We start from the raw sequence: 14,291 nt of genomic DNA, 5'->3' as shown, positions 1-14,291 counted from the left end.
CCACGAAAAACAGAGCAACGTCAAAAAGCATGGCATTAAAGTGACCACGAGAGGGACATTTACAATATTCAAGCTAATGAAAGCAGGCAGAATGCCACCGTGTTCTACCTCGGTTGGGAACGTGCACATTGGGCGACTCAAAATTTTCACCACGCTGTGTGTCTGGCTGTGAATGACCCAGGGACTTATTTGAGGATAACAAATCAATTTTAGCAAGGAGATGAGTTCACAAATGGAGTCTGCAAATAACTGTCAGGAAGAGCCGTACATACTCGGAACAGAGAGAGGCCATGTGGAAGGGGGCCGTGAGCTTCTAGACTGGCTCGCCTGTTACGGAGGTGCGTGGACAAGTCCCCAAGTCAATCTCCAACTTGATCCAGAAGTCCTCGCGGCACTAACATTCATTGATACATTTAAATGACTGTCACATAAGCATGCAATAGACGACTTGATGTAGATCATGAGACTATATGGATCATGGGACCTTTGCGACTCTGGGCAAACAGCTAACCTCTCTGAACATAGATTCCTTCTTTACAAAACGATAACATTTGGCTCAAAGAGTTGCTGGGGTGGACAATGACATGGGATAATAAATGAAATCATAATATATGCGAAGTGCCTAGAACATGGTGAGGACTAAAACGGTCATTCTTTCCTGAGAATGTAGAAAGCCTGCTTATTAATACAAACTTGTTCGGGGCACCTGGGAGGCCCCAGATCGGTTGGGCACCTGACTTCGGCTCAGGTCGTGATCTCACTGTTTGCGGGTTCGAGCCCTGCATCGGGCTCTGTGCCGACAGCTCAGAGCCTGGAGCCTGCTTCGGATTCTGTGTCTCCCTCTCTCTCTGCCCCTCGCCGACTCGCGCTCTGTCTCTGTCTCTCTCTCTCAAAAATAAATAAACATTTAAAAAATTTGTTTAATGAATAATACAAACTTGTTGAACTGCATGCTGGGAAAAGGGGCTACTTAATAACTTCATAAGATCCAAGAATAATCAATGACAAATATGTTTGATCAAGTACCTAGTGGTTTCTAAACTGGTAATAAAATATGTCAAGATTGTTGCTGAGTTATTGCCAATTAGTAGATTAAATGTGGCCAGCTCAGCCCCATCAGGTTATCAAAAGTCCCTGGCTTTCTCATGCACTGATTCATTCATCTGTTTATTCCACAAAGATTTACAGACTACTTACTATGTGCCAGGCACTGCTCTAGGCCCTGGAGATAAAGCGGAGAACGAAATAGTTAAGTCCCTGCTCTCCAAGAGCTTATGGTCAAGCCTAACGAGGGGCAGACAATAAACCGAGATCTAATGCAGTGTCTGGTGACAATCAGGGCTAAGAAGAACAATAAAGTGGCTCAAGGGGACAAGAGCAACGTGAGGAGGACCCCCTTAGATGGCAGGGTCAGAGGAAGCCTCTTTAAGGAGGTGCGTTTGAGCAGCAACCAGGATGGTGGGAAGGAGACACCCGAGAGAAAATCCAGGCAGGGCAAGGGCACTCCAAGCCTTGAAATACGAATGAGCCTGGGGCACCTGGGTGGCTTAGTCAGTTGAGCATCGGACTCTTGATTTTGGCTCAGGTCATGGTGTCATGGGTTCGAGCCCCGCTTTTGGATCTGTGCCGACACATCTGAGCCTGCTTGGGATTCTCTCTCTCCTCTCTCTCTGCCCTTCCCCCGCTCTTTCTCTCACACAAAATAAATAAATAATAAAAAAAACAAAGAGTGAGTCTGTACATCGGATAAACAACATGGAGGCCGGGGCCCCAGAGTGTAGGGTCAAGAGGGGAGAGCAGTACGTGAGGTCAGAGTGGTAGGACAGACCAGCTCATGGAGGCCAAGGAGGTCACGCTAAGGACTGTGGACTCCTTTCTAGATACTGCGGTGAGCCAGCCAGTCATGGTTGGGAGCAGGGAAATGACTTTTCTGATGTGTTTGGAAAGAGTAACTCTGGGTGTCATGAGGCAAAGACCATGTGAGGGTCAAGAGCGGAAGCAGAAAGACCAAGCAGGGGCTGCCCCGTCACCTAGGCAGGAGGTGGTGGTGGCCTGAAGGAGGGTGGTCGGCTCCTGAGTAACAGGATGTAACTGGTGCCGGATGAACTATGTTCATGGAAGTCATGGTGCGGGAATGCTTTACTAACAGCTGGCGGGACGATTAGGCGCTCTGTACCCCAGTTGGACTCTAACTGGCCTTAAACAAATCTGAGGGGAGAAAAAAAGCAAAAGTTCTCAAAACCACCCCTTTTTCCTCTTTCAGATCTCTGTGACCTTACCCTGCAAGACCTTTGAAAAGGAAAGAATATACTGGAGATTTCCTTCGTGGAATTTTTTTAAGTCGGGTAAACATATATTGAGTGAATTTGAATTGCTTTTTAAATCCAATTATGAAATATTTAAAGCCATTGAAAAGCATAAAATACAACAAGCCTGGCTGGCTCAGTCAGTTAAGCGTCCGACTTCGGTTCAGGTCATGATCTCGTGGTTTGTGAGACAGAGCTGACAGCTCAGAGCCTGGAGCCTGCTTCATATGCTGTGTTTCCCCCTCCCTCCACCCCTCCCCCTCCCCATGCTCTGTCTCTCTTGGTCTCTCAAAAATGAGTAAATGCTAAAAAAAAAAAATAAATAAAGTAGGGGGCGCCTGGGTGGCTCAGTAGGTTAAGTGGCTGACTTCGGCTCAGGTCATGATCTCACAGTCCGTGAGTTCGAGCCCCGTGTCGGGCTCTGTGCTGACAGCTCCCCCGTTCATGCTCTCTCTGTCTCAAAAATAAATAAACGTTTAAAAAAAAATTTTTTTTAATTAAAGTAGAATAGAATCTTCCTGGTTGCCTGTCCTCAGTCACATACCTCTCCCTCCCCACAAGAGGAAATATTTTCCTGAATTTGGTATTATTATTTCTAGGTGGACCTTTATGTTTTTACTACTTTGTATGCATTGCTACCTGCATAGTGTTGTTTTGTATAATTTTAAGCTTTATATAAACACTTTACATATCTTTGCGTGGTTTACATTTTGTTTCAAATTATGTAAAAAATATTAAAATTATTGTAAAAGTCATCCACATTGATGTTAATCTAGTTCATTTGCACTGATGATATATATGTTATTGCTGACTTTGCCACAATTAATTTACCCATTCTTCCATTCAAGACACTTCCGTTGTTTACATTTACATTGTTCTTGGCATACTGCTATGATTATTCTCGCTTTTATATGTGAGAATTCGCACTTTTACATGCCCCCTTTTATATGCGAGTCAAAGTTAAATCTATTTTACTTACTATTCAAAGCATGGTCCCAACATTAGCAGTATCAGCATTGGCTGGAGCTTGCTAGAAATGCAGAATCTTGAGCCCCACAACAGACCTATTGAATTAAATCTGCATTTTAACAATACTCCCAGGAAATTTATGTGCACAAAGTACCAGTCTAGCAGAAGCAGTCCTTCTCAAATTATTGATGATGAACCAGTTCTGTTTTGGTTTTTACATTTTCAATCTGTTAGACACGGATATTTTGTAAAATATCAACATTTCAGGGGCGCCTGGTGGCTCAATCGCTTAAGCGGCTCAGGTCATGATCTTCCGGTTCGTGGGTTCGAGCCCTGCGTCAGGCTCTGTGCTGACAGCTCGGAGCCTGGAGCCTGCTTCGGATTCTGTCTCTCCCTCTCTCTGCTCCTCCCCTGCTTGTGCTCTCTCTCTCTTTCTCTCAAAAATAAACATAAAAAAACTTTTTTTTAATCAAAATTTGATATCACTGCTCAGGAAGGGAAGGGCTTATCCAAGTTCAGGTGATCTGGGAAGTTCCCTGGAACGTGGTGTTGAGCTTGCCATGGAGACTGGGACATGACCAAAATGGAGCACCACGTCGGGGAGTCTGCCTGTGGGAAGACAGCGGAGCGGGGAACCCTTGCCAGCCATTCACTGCAAAAGTAGTTTTCAGAGAACCCATGACTGACGAAAACATTTCAGGTAATTGGAGGATATGTGCGACAAAGTCCACATGAAATAGGGAAGTTGCCAAAGAAGACTTTGCCTCATTTGATTATATACCAACGATGGATGTAAGGAGCAATCTGAAAGATTTGAATAGAAAAAGGAATCAACTTATGGGGCGCCTGGGTGGCTCAGTCGGTTAAGCGTCCCACTTCAGCTCAGGTCATGATCTCACGGTTCCCAAGTTCGAACCCCACATAAGGCTCTGTGCTGACAGCTCGGAGCCTGGAGCCTGCTTCGGATTCTGTGTGTCCCTCTCTCTCTGCCTCTCCCCCACTCGCTCATGCTCTGTGTCTCTTTCTGTCAAAAATAAATAAACATTTTAAAAATCTTTAAAGAAATAACACACACAAAAAAGAAAAAAGTAATCAACTTAAAGACTGCCAAGCTAAAACTGAACTACTTGGGAGCCCTGATCCACAAAAACAATATATTATTGAAGATCCCTGTTACAGGAATGACTCCAACTCGAGGATGTGTACCTGGCAGTGTATCCATTCACTGTCGAAGACCAACACTGACTACACCAAAGTGAGGTTCAACATTTCTCAGTAGCGGTGTTAAAGGGAAGTAATAATGTCCCATAGCTCAAGGCCACATATGCTTCTCCAGTTGACTTAGTGTTTCTTACCTTAAAAAAAAAAAAAAAAAAAAAAAGTTGTAGATGGAAATCAGTTGTGTTCGGCAGAAAAATAAATTAAAATCTTCGATTCAGACAGTTTATGGAGCACATTAAGTGTTCTCAGACCAGTTAAACCTCCCACTTCGCCCCAGTTACAAAGATAGGGGGCCAAACAAAATCGTAGACCCGCAAAGTGGAACATAAATGAAATAAACAGCTTATTGTCAAGGCCAGATCAACCTCGGAACTCACGGTCACAAATGATCTCCTCTACTTCTTCAGGAAGTTTATGTAGATAATTTGATAAAGAAAAAAATGCGTTCTTTTCACTTTTCATCTTTCTATCTCAGGGCCTTTTATTGAATAAGAATGGCCCCATGCACGGGAGCCTCCAGCTTCAGCTCAGGTCATGATCTCACAGTTCGTGGGTTCGAGCCCCACGTCGGGCTCTGTACTGACAGCTCAGAGCCTGGAGCCTGCTTCGGATTCTGTGTCTCCCTCTCTCTCTCTGTCCCTCCCCTGCTCACGCTCTGTCTCTCTCTTTCTCAAAAGTAAATCATCGTTAAAAAATAAATAAATAAAAATAAAAGGACAGGAAAGAGAGAAAGATTTATGGGGTTAATCGTTAGCACCTTTAATACTTCTTAGATTTTGTATGCTGAGTTTATCTCATAAGGAAATCGACTTATTTGTTCCCACTTAAACCACTGTACCTGTGAAATTTTAATATACCCAGAAAGAAGGACACCACATGCTGGCTTATCTTATAGTCAGTTTGAGGAATGTGTCTGTTTTCATAGGCACACACACACCAAATGTAAATGTATATTGGCTTAGGTGGGACAAAAACCATTGTAAAGGTTGAGAAAGGAATTATATTAGGTTGAAGTGCTTGAATATTAACATGTTAGGTTAATAACCTTTCATCAGTGTTTAATAAATGTATAGGAAAATATGGGTGATTTCTGTGTGCTTTAAAGTGACTAATCTCCCAATTCATATGGAGATATAGCAGGAAAGACTGTTTGCAAAATAAAGTGGGGAGCTATAATAACACAACTGAAATTAAAAAAAAAAAAAAAACGGGGTGGGGAGGACGCTGGAGGGAAAGAGAATGCCAGAAGGAGCAGAGGCTGACGTCTCGGGCCTGGGACAGTTGGACTTCCTGGCATGCGCTGACGAGAGGGAGCACAGGAAGGAATTTTGGCCTCACTTCGCAAAGATGAAACCTAAGGCTATCCAAGATGCAGTTTTAAACGTGCAGTGAAGAAACTAATGGTTTCTTGTACAAAGCGTTAGTTAAGGATCTTAAAGAAGACGGCATCAGTGTTTTCCCTATACTTAAATAATCGTCCTCCCTAGTGGCTTTAAGAAGCAATTGAATCCCCACTAAAAGTACAAGACTTCTTTGAAGAAATGGTTGATTACAGGTCTGGGGCAGGAAATGTGCACAGAAGCGTACTGAGCATACAAAGAATGTCTATATCTAATTGTAACGCATTAAACACATACATACGGAAAATCATATCCAAATAGATCTATGAAAAGGGGAGGAGGAGCTTCAGCAAACAAACCTAGATGGATTGGCAAAATAGGGAAACCACCAGTTGACAACCCCGATGTAATCATCAGTTCAAGGCAAAATCATCCAAAAAAAAAAAAAAAAAAAGGCAACACCGTTAGGTGAACGGATTTGGGGGAGATTTGCGTAGACTTTTAAAACGCAAAAAGGGAAGCCTATCTTTACGATGGAGAGTTCCTGGTCTCCACGTTAACCGAGGGACCAAAGTTAGCATCGCTGTAGTGGGACCACTGACATAGGAGCCCCCGGATGGGTTACAATCTGAAATACACATCATCTAGAAATATTCTTACTAAAAATGTTTAACTTGGATTTAATCAAGCTATTAGACCATGCGTGTCAATGGGAATATAAATTTTCTGTATAAATGTTCTATCTAAAGCAAAAACGAAACCAAAAAGCCCACAGATGAAATTTATTTAAATACTTAATTTAGCCCATATCTATATAGGAAATATTAGTATTTCAACATGTAATCAATATAAAAAGTTAGTGTTCCTATTTTACCTTCTTTTTTTGTAGTGAGTCTTCAAAATCCAGTGTGCATTTTTACACTTAAAGCACATTTCAGGGCACCTGGGTGGCTCAGTGGGTTAAGCATCCGACTTCAGCTCAGGTCACGATCTCGCGGTTTGTGAGTTCAAGCCCCGCGTCGGGCTCTGTGCAGACAGCTCAGAGCCTGGAGCCTGCTTCAGATTCTGTGTCTCCCTCTCTCCCTGCCCCTCCCCTGTTCATGCTCTGTCTCTCTCTGTCTCAAAAATAAATAAAAAAACATTAAAAAAATTTTAAAGCACATTTCAATTCAGATGATGAGTTCTCATTGGAAATGCTTGATCTGTATTTAGATTTCATAAAATTTACCACTGAAAAAGGAGAGTTGCATACCTAAGTTTTTCCAAGCACACTTAACATTTTTCCAACAATGAAACGGAGCATGAGTTTTAGATTCAAATTATTTCAACTTAAATTAAAATTCAGTTTCTCACTTGCATTAGCATTAGTTGCGCAATGCCTACCATACTGGAGAGCTCAGTCCTGGACTTAACTTCCAGTCTACAGAAAATAAAGGTGATAGTAAGTAGACAAGTTAATGATACCACGAGAACAATCCAGAATGTGGGACGCTCTGCAAAACAACTGGCTTAGTTGCCAAAGAAAAAATAAGATGGGGAGACCGTCCTTGACAAAGACTAATGAGATGTAACAGTCAAATGCAATACCGGATCCTTGTTTGAAAACAAAAACCAAAAGCGTGGGCAATTGGAAAAACTTCTCTGAACAACCAGGGAACTTGGAATATGCACTACATGCTGGATGAATCACGGAATTACTGCTCATTTTCCTTAGGTGCGACAACGGCATTACGATGACGTAGGAGACTGATTTATCTCGAGGAAGGATAATAATTCTAGTGGGAGAATCATTCTAGAAATGCAACTGGATCAAAATATCAATCAAAGTTGACAGGAGAGGGGCGCCTGGGTGGCTCAGTCGGTTAAGCGGCCGACTTCGGCTCAGGTCATGATCTCGCGGTCCGTGAGTTCGAGCCCCGCGTCGGGCTCTGTGCTGACGGCTCAGAGCCTGGAGCCTGTTTCGGATTCTGTGTCTCCCTCTCTCTGACCCTCCCCTATTCATGCTCTGTCTCTCCCTGTCTCAAAAATAAATAAAACGTTAAAAAAAATTTTTTTTTTAATAAAAAAAGTTGACAGGAGAAACACATATCCGGGGGCATGGTGACCCCAAAATGTTTATCTTCTACGCAGCCTTTTCCCAGGAAGCGCCTAGAGGATGCCATCCTCCAAAATGAGCGAGGAAGCCAAGAAAGAGGAAGATGAGGAATGACGAAGCAGGTGACCCAGCACAGGCGAGACGTGATGAGAGTCTCCAGGAGGATGGCTGGGAATCCGACCTAGAAAGCAGCCATTCTGGACTGGACCACAGAGAGAAAATCTCCAGGAGAGAGGTCTTCAAAGAAAAACCTGGCAGGCAGGTAATACAATGTGTTTGACTCTACTGTGGGAATTTGATAACTCTACTGGAGAATTTTGAGAGAAATGTTAGTGATAGGTGCATTCAGTAGTATATTGGCAAACCACCTCTCTGAAGAGAAAAAAGAAAGAAAAAGCCCTGATTTGTAACATTTGTTGATTTCAATGGCAGAATACTCCCACTATTGCCTTTTTTTTTTTAAGAGAGAGAGAGAGAGAGAGCAGTGGAGGGGCAGAGAGAGAGAGGGAGAGAGAGAATCCCAAGCAGGCTCTGCTGTGAGCACAGAGCCTGACTGGGGGCTCGATCTCACAACCCTGGAATCAGGACCTGAGCCGAAATCAAGAGGGGACTCAATTGACTGAGGCACCCAGATGCTCTCAAAATAGCCAAATGAAGCTACCAGCATGAAGTCACTGAACAGATTTGGCAAGAGGTGCCCATGATTGGGTCTCAAGAGTCATTAACAAATGCACATATACTATCAATTGGTCCCAAGAACCAAATGGGAATTATATGGTATAATTCAGATAATTTCTTATGCAAAAAAAAAAAAAAAAAAAAAAAGAGCCAGTAAGACCTAGCTCCAACAAAATTAAGCAAACGCACAAATACAGCAATTACTAAATCCCTCCCCCTGCCCAAAAAAAAGTTCTACAAGAAAAGAAATGGAATCCTATGACTCCGCGTGGCTTAGCTACAAACATTTACATTGTCGTGGCAATGTCCACACGGAGTGCGGGTTTAACACTGCAAAATGTGATGCCCCATGTTGAGAGGAGGGGGGGAAGGGGTAGAAAACAGAGCTAAATTGTCACTATCAGTAGACAATGCCTAAAAGTGAAAAATCAAGAAATAAAAGAATAAGTCTTTTATTTAGAAATATGAAGGGAAGGGGCACCTGGGTGGCTCAGTCAGTTGAGTGTCCGACTTCAGCTCAGGTCATGATCTCGCGGTCCATGAGTTCAAACCCTGTGTCGGGCTCTGTGCTGACAGCTCGGAGCCTGGAGCCCGCTTCGGATTCTGTGTCTCCCTCTCTCTCTGCCCCTCCCCTGCTCATGCTCTCTCTGTCTCTCTCTCAAAAATAAACATTAAAAAATTTTTTTTAATTCAAAAAGAAATATGAAGGTAAACTATCAGAATAACGAGCCAAAAGAGATAAAGGCCACTGTCTGTGGGGTGCAGAACAGACACCCCGAGTAAATTAGGGCGGAAAACAGAAAAGCTGCTTTTCTTTCTGACTCCATTAAGGCTTGCACACACTCGTGTGCACATATGCACACACACTCACATGCACAGACACACAAATAGGAAAGAAGAGGAGGAAAATTCAGACTTCTGGTTATAAAGGTCTGACAACACAACTTTTCACCGCTCCCTTCCTTAAGGCCTATTGAAATGATGAAAAGAATATAAAAATAAATCGGCATTTCTGCTGGAAAGACAGGAGAATGCACCAGTAGAGGACCAGGACAGTAGGCATTTCCAGATGATACAGAGGCGCTGGGATCAGACTGATTACTAAACCCAGTATACCTGATTTAAAAACAACCCCACACTCAAAAAAATAAAATAATAAAATATAAAATAAAACAAAACAAAACAAAATAAAATAAACCCCACAGAAGCCTAAGAGGAAACCTCAAACCTTCGCTAGCACAGCCCTGCTAACCCCCTACCACGATATTCCCATTTCCTTCCCACCAGCCTGCAGATAACCGCAGCTGTCTAGGATGGGGTTCCTGATCCTGGATGCTCTCTCCCAGATGAGAAAACGAAAGCAGACACTCTGGGCAGCGTGCCAGAGGGCTTACAACCACCAGGAGCAAAGGAAGAGGTAGAGAAGAGTTTTTCTGGTCCCGCTCTGCCCACTGTGCTCACCTACCACCTCACTTAGGACCCCTGCATCCACTGCCAGACAAACACGGAGACTTGCAACAGCCAGCATGGTTGGCAAAGCAAAGCACCACGGTGGGGAGGACACTGAACAGATCTGGCATCGTGTTACCCTGAGAGTCGCTCCTTTATTTCTTGTCACTGAGACCTGGACTGGATGCCATTGTTTTCAACACCTGGCTCAACTTTTTATCCATTCAGTGACTTTCTCCACACCTTCCCAGTACACTTTTTTCTTAATGTTTATTTATTTTGGGGGGGGGGGGAGGAGCAGAGAGGGAGGGAGACACAGAATGTGAAGCAGGCTCCAGGCTCTGAGCCATCAGCACAGAGCCCGACGCGGGGCTCGAACTCACCGCCCATGGGATCATGACCTGAGCCAAAGTTGGACACTTAACCCACTGAGCCATCCAGGGGCCCCTCCAGTACATTTCTTTCTTGTTTAAGCTAACTAGAGTCAGAGTCTGTTACTTGGAATGAAAAAACCCTTGCCATACAAAAATATGGTTGAATAATAAGCTTAATTTTATGTTACGGAGTTTATATTTATATATCCATATATTTATAATATATATATTATACTATTATAACTAATAACCTTAACATGGTACTAATATAGGAACACACACTGTTTTCAAATGCCTATGGAACATGCACAAAATAATCTCTTAGGTAACACACACACACAAATGGATAAATCACAAAAAATAGAAATACACGTGACACAGTGTAAAACAAAACAAAACCAAAAAACTAAAAGCGAATTCCAAAACTATATCCACACTTATTTACTTGTAAAGAAATAAAAGCTGAAACTATTAAAAATTTAAGAAAAAAAAAATGTCATAAGAACATTACCTCTCAAAATCTATGACATACCATGGGATAAAATGATTCTCAGAGCAAATTTTATAGCCTTAAATATATTCATTAGAAACCAAAAGTGAACTAAGGGAGTCAATTCAAAAAGCTGGGGAAAAAAAATTTTGTGTTAAAAACAACAGGGGCACATGGGTGGCTGTCGATTGAGCGTCTGACTCTTGATTTCAGCTCAGTTCATGATCCCAGGGTCGTGGGATCGAGCCCTTCACAGACACGCTCAGTCTTCATTGAGCACGGTCAGCTTGGAGCCTAAATAAAGTCTCTCTCTCTCTCTCTCCCCCTTTCTCTCTCCCTCTACCCCTCCCCCACTCATATTCTCTCTCTCTCTCTCTCTCTCTCTCTCTCTCTCTCTCCAAAATAAAATTTAAAAAATAGATACCAGGTAAACAGAAAAAATGCAAAATAAAAAATAAGATAGATTTAAAAAAAAGTGGTTACTAATGCCAAAAGCTTGTCTTTTAAGAATATATAAATGATCAAAATTATTAATGAGAAGGGAGCACATGAAGATTATTTTCAAAATTATGGGAGTATTTTTTAATTATGGGAGTCAAGGCTTATGTAAGCAAGACGCAAGATCAAAAGCCATAAAAGAAAATATTGACAGATTACACTCCATTTTTTTTAAAAAGTTAAAAGAAATGAAGTGTCCAGAAACAAAATTAAGAAGTGAAGTGGAAATAACTTTACTATGAATTAAAAGCCAACATTTTAAGGAACTGCTATAAACTAGTAAGAAAATCACATATACAAACACAATTTTTAATGTGCAAAACCTATATACAAAGTTAGTTCTTGGAAAAAGAATAACCAACAAACATTTGAAAGAATGCTCAAAGTTTAAGCGGTAAGTTTAAGATAGTTTAAGCAGGAAGACCCCACTTTTCACCCATCACATCAGCAGAAATTTTAATACATAACATGTAGTGTTAAAAAGGTTGTGAGGAAACAGGCTCTCCAACACATTGTTACTGGGAATGGAGACTGCTAGTATTTCTGGAGGACACTTTAGCAGTAGGTATTCAATTTTTTTAAGTTTCTTTATTTACTTTGAGAGAGACAGACGGTGCGAGTGGGGGAGGGACAAAAAGAGAGAATCACAAGCAGGCTCCACAGGGTCAGTGCAGAGCCAGAGGCTGGCCTCGAACTTAGGAACCATGTGATCGTGACCTCAACCAAAACCAAGAGTCAGACGTTTAACCGACCGCCCCATCCAGGCACCCCAGGTGGTCAGTTTGGTTTGTTTGTTTTTTTTAACCTTTATCATTTTTGAGAGACAGAGACAGAGCGCAAGTAGGGGAGGGGCAGAGCGAGAGGGAGACCCAGAATCTGAAGCAGGCTCCAGGCTCTGAGCTGTCAGCACAGAGCTCCACCCGCCACCCCTCAAACCCAGAACCTCAAGATCATGACCTGAGCCAAAGTCGGACACTTAACAGACTGAGGCACCCAGGCGCGCCCCTCAATTTTTTAATGTCACACCCCTTCCAATCAAGCCACTTCCAGAAATCCATCCGACTAAAATACTTGAACACGTGCACAAAAATATAAGTATAAAGATGCACTGAAGCACTTTTTTTTGGATTAGTGAATAAACAAAAACAGGAACAAATTTTCTGTCACTCGGAAGGAAAATGAGGTTTGATGAAAGGATTGATGAGCAGCCTTTAAAACGAATGAGAAAAATCTATAGGTACTTACATGAAAAAGTTTCCAACTTAGTGTTAAATGGTAGAAAGTAAACTATTGAATGCAAATTACATAGTGAGTAATTAGATCTGTGTATCATATACGTACATACAAGTAGGCGTGTAGGGTGGGCAGGTAGGGCACGGAGAGACTTCCGCTTTTTATGCTAAATTCCCATGTTGTTTTAGTAAAGGAAAAAAGGAGAAAAAAGGACAGTTTGGAAACTGACACATCAAACAGGTGAGTTCACCTTAGGGGAGAAAGGAGGGGGGAGAGTGGAAAAAATGTTTACTTTTCAGTCTTACCCTGTAAACTTGGGGGCGGGGGGCATATTGTATTGGAGCGGATAATACAACATGCAAGTATTACGCAATTTTTGTGAAAATGCCATTTTTAGTATAAAGAAACAATAATGCTTTCCAAAGACCATGAGTTTACAGTTTTTACATAATAAGTGTACAATTTTCCAAGTCACAGTAAAAATAAAATAGCAGCGCTTATGTGTTTCACCTGGTACTTTTCCAGTTCTCCTTCGTTTTCAACAACACTAGGAATTACTTCAAAAGAATTCCTCCCTCGTTTATGGAATATTACTACCCCGAAACAGGACCTTCCAGACCAAGAGTTCAAAGCACAATTAGCTCGACGGTTGCAGGAGAGAACCCCCCACGTGGCGGGATGCAGGGGTGCGGGGCTGTTCTCCCACTGCCCAACACCTACTACAGCAGTAGGCGGTGTAACTGTCCGAGTCCACCCAGAGCTCGGGTGGCACGCAGAGCTGTCCCCATCCACCGCGCGTGGCACGGGGACTGCAGAAAGGGGTCGGGCGACGGTGGGGACGAGGTCAGGAGCCGGAACGGGGCGACAGGGACCGCCGCCTGCCCGCCGCGTACACGCGTGCCCAGCAGCGCACTTGCAAGGGCACCGGGCGGGAGGCGCGCGGCCCCGGCGGGGCAGTCGCCAGCGGGCGGACGGGAGGCCCGGGAAGGGGGCACCGCCCGGCTTCTTCCGCCGCGCTCGGCCCGGGCGCCCTGACGCACGTCCGCCCACGACCGCTCCCTCCATTTTGTCCCCAGTCTCCTTCGGGCGAGGCGGGCGGCGCTCTTTTAAAGCCATTAAGTCGTGGAACTAATAGGGGAGGCGGCGGGGCGGGCGTGGGACGGCGGAGTGCAGGGGGCCGGCGCTGGGGGCTACACGGCCGCCGGCGCTGGGTGGAGCTGCCCGCGGCAGCCAGGGCTCGTCCTAGGGCCGGAAGGACAAAGGACACTCAGGGGCCGCGAGCGCGGGCCGACTTCCGGGCCGGTGGGCCAGGGCTGGGGGCGGGCTGGGCCGCCGACCCGGCCGCGGGGCCCGCGCGCAGGACAAAGCGGCGGCGGCGCGCCCGCTCTCCGCGCCGCGGACCCGCTTCGCGCGCGCGCGCCCGGCGCCCAGGCACGCGCGCGCGCGCCCGGCGGCCGACGGTTAGAAATGGCGGTCGGGGCGGAAGGAGGGGGCTGGGGCGGGAAGCGGCGCAGCCTCGAGGCGCCAGGGTTTTGTTTTGCCCCCGCCCCGCCGAGGATCCCAGTGCAGGGCTGTTTCACGAGCCCTCCTTCTCTCACGGCCCCGGCCCCCCCGGACTGCGGAGACCCCCGTGTGGAG

General features: G+C 44.5%; 1 long non-coding RNA gene across 1 annotated transcript; it reads right to left on the bottom strand.

The window, feature by feature from the left end:
• Positions 1 to 3,683: 3,683 nt before the first annotated feature.
• LOC125154949 (uncharacterized) lies at positions 3,684 to 6,857 on the bottom strand. Its single transcript, XR_007148000.1, has 3 exons — positions 6,711 to 6,857; positions 4,482 to 4,630; positions 3,684 to 3,884 (listed from the first exon to the last, which is right to left on the bottom strand). It is a non-coding gene; the product is annotated as an uncharacterized LOC125154949 (long non-coding RNA).
• Positions 6,858 to 14,291: the final 7,434 nt, after the last annotated feature.

The sequence above is a fragment of the Prionailurus viverrinus genome, chromosome F1, assembly GCF_022837055.1.
Source record: "Prionailurus viverrinus isolate Anna chromosome F1, UM_Priviv_1.0, whole genome shotgun sequence".
Classification (NCBI taxonomy): domain Eukaryota; kingdom Metazoa; phylum Chordata; class Mammalia; order Carnivora; family Felidae; genus Prionailurus; species Prionailurus viverrinus.
This window is presented reverse-complemented; position numbering and strand designations above follow the sequence as displayed.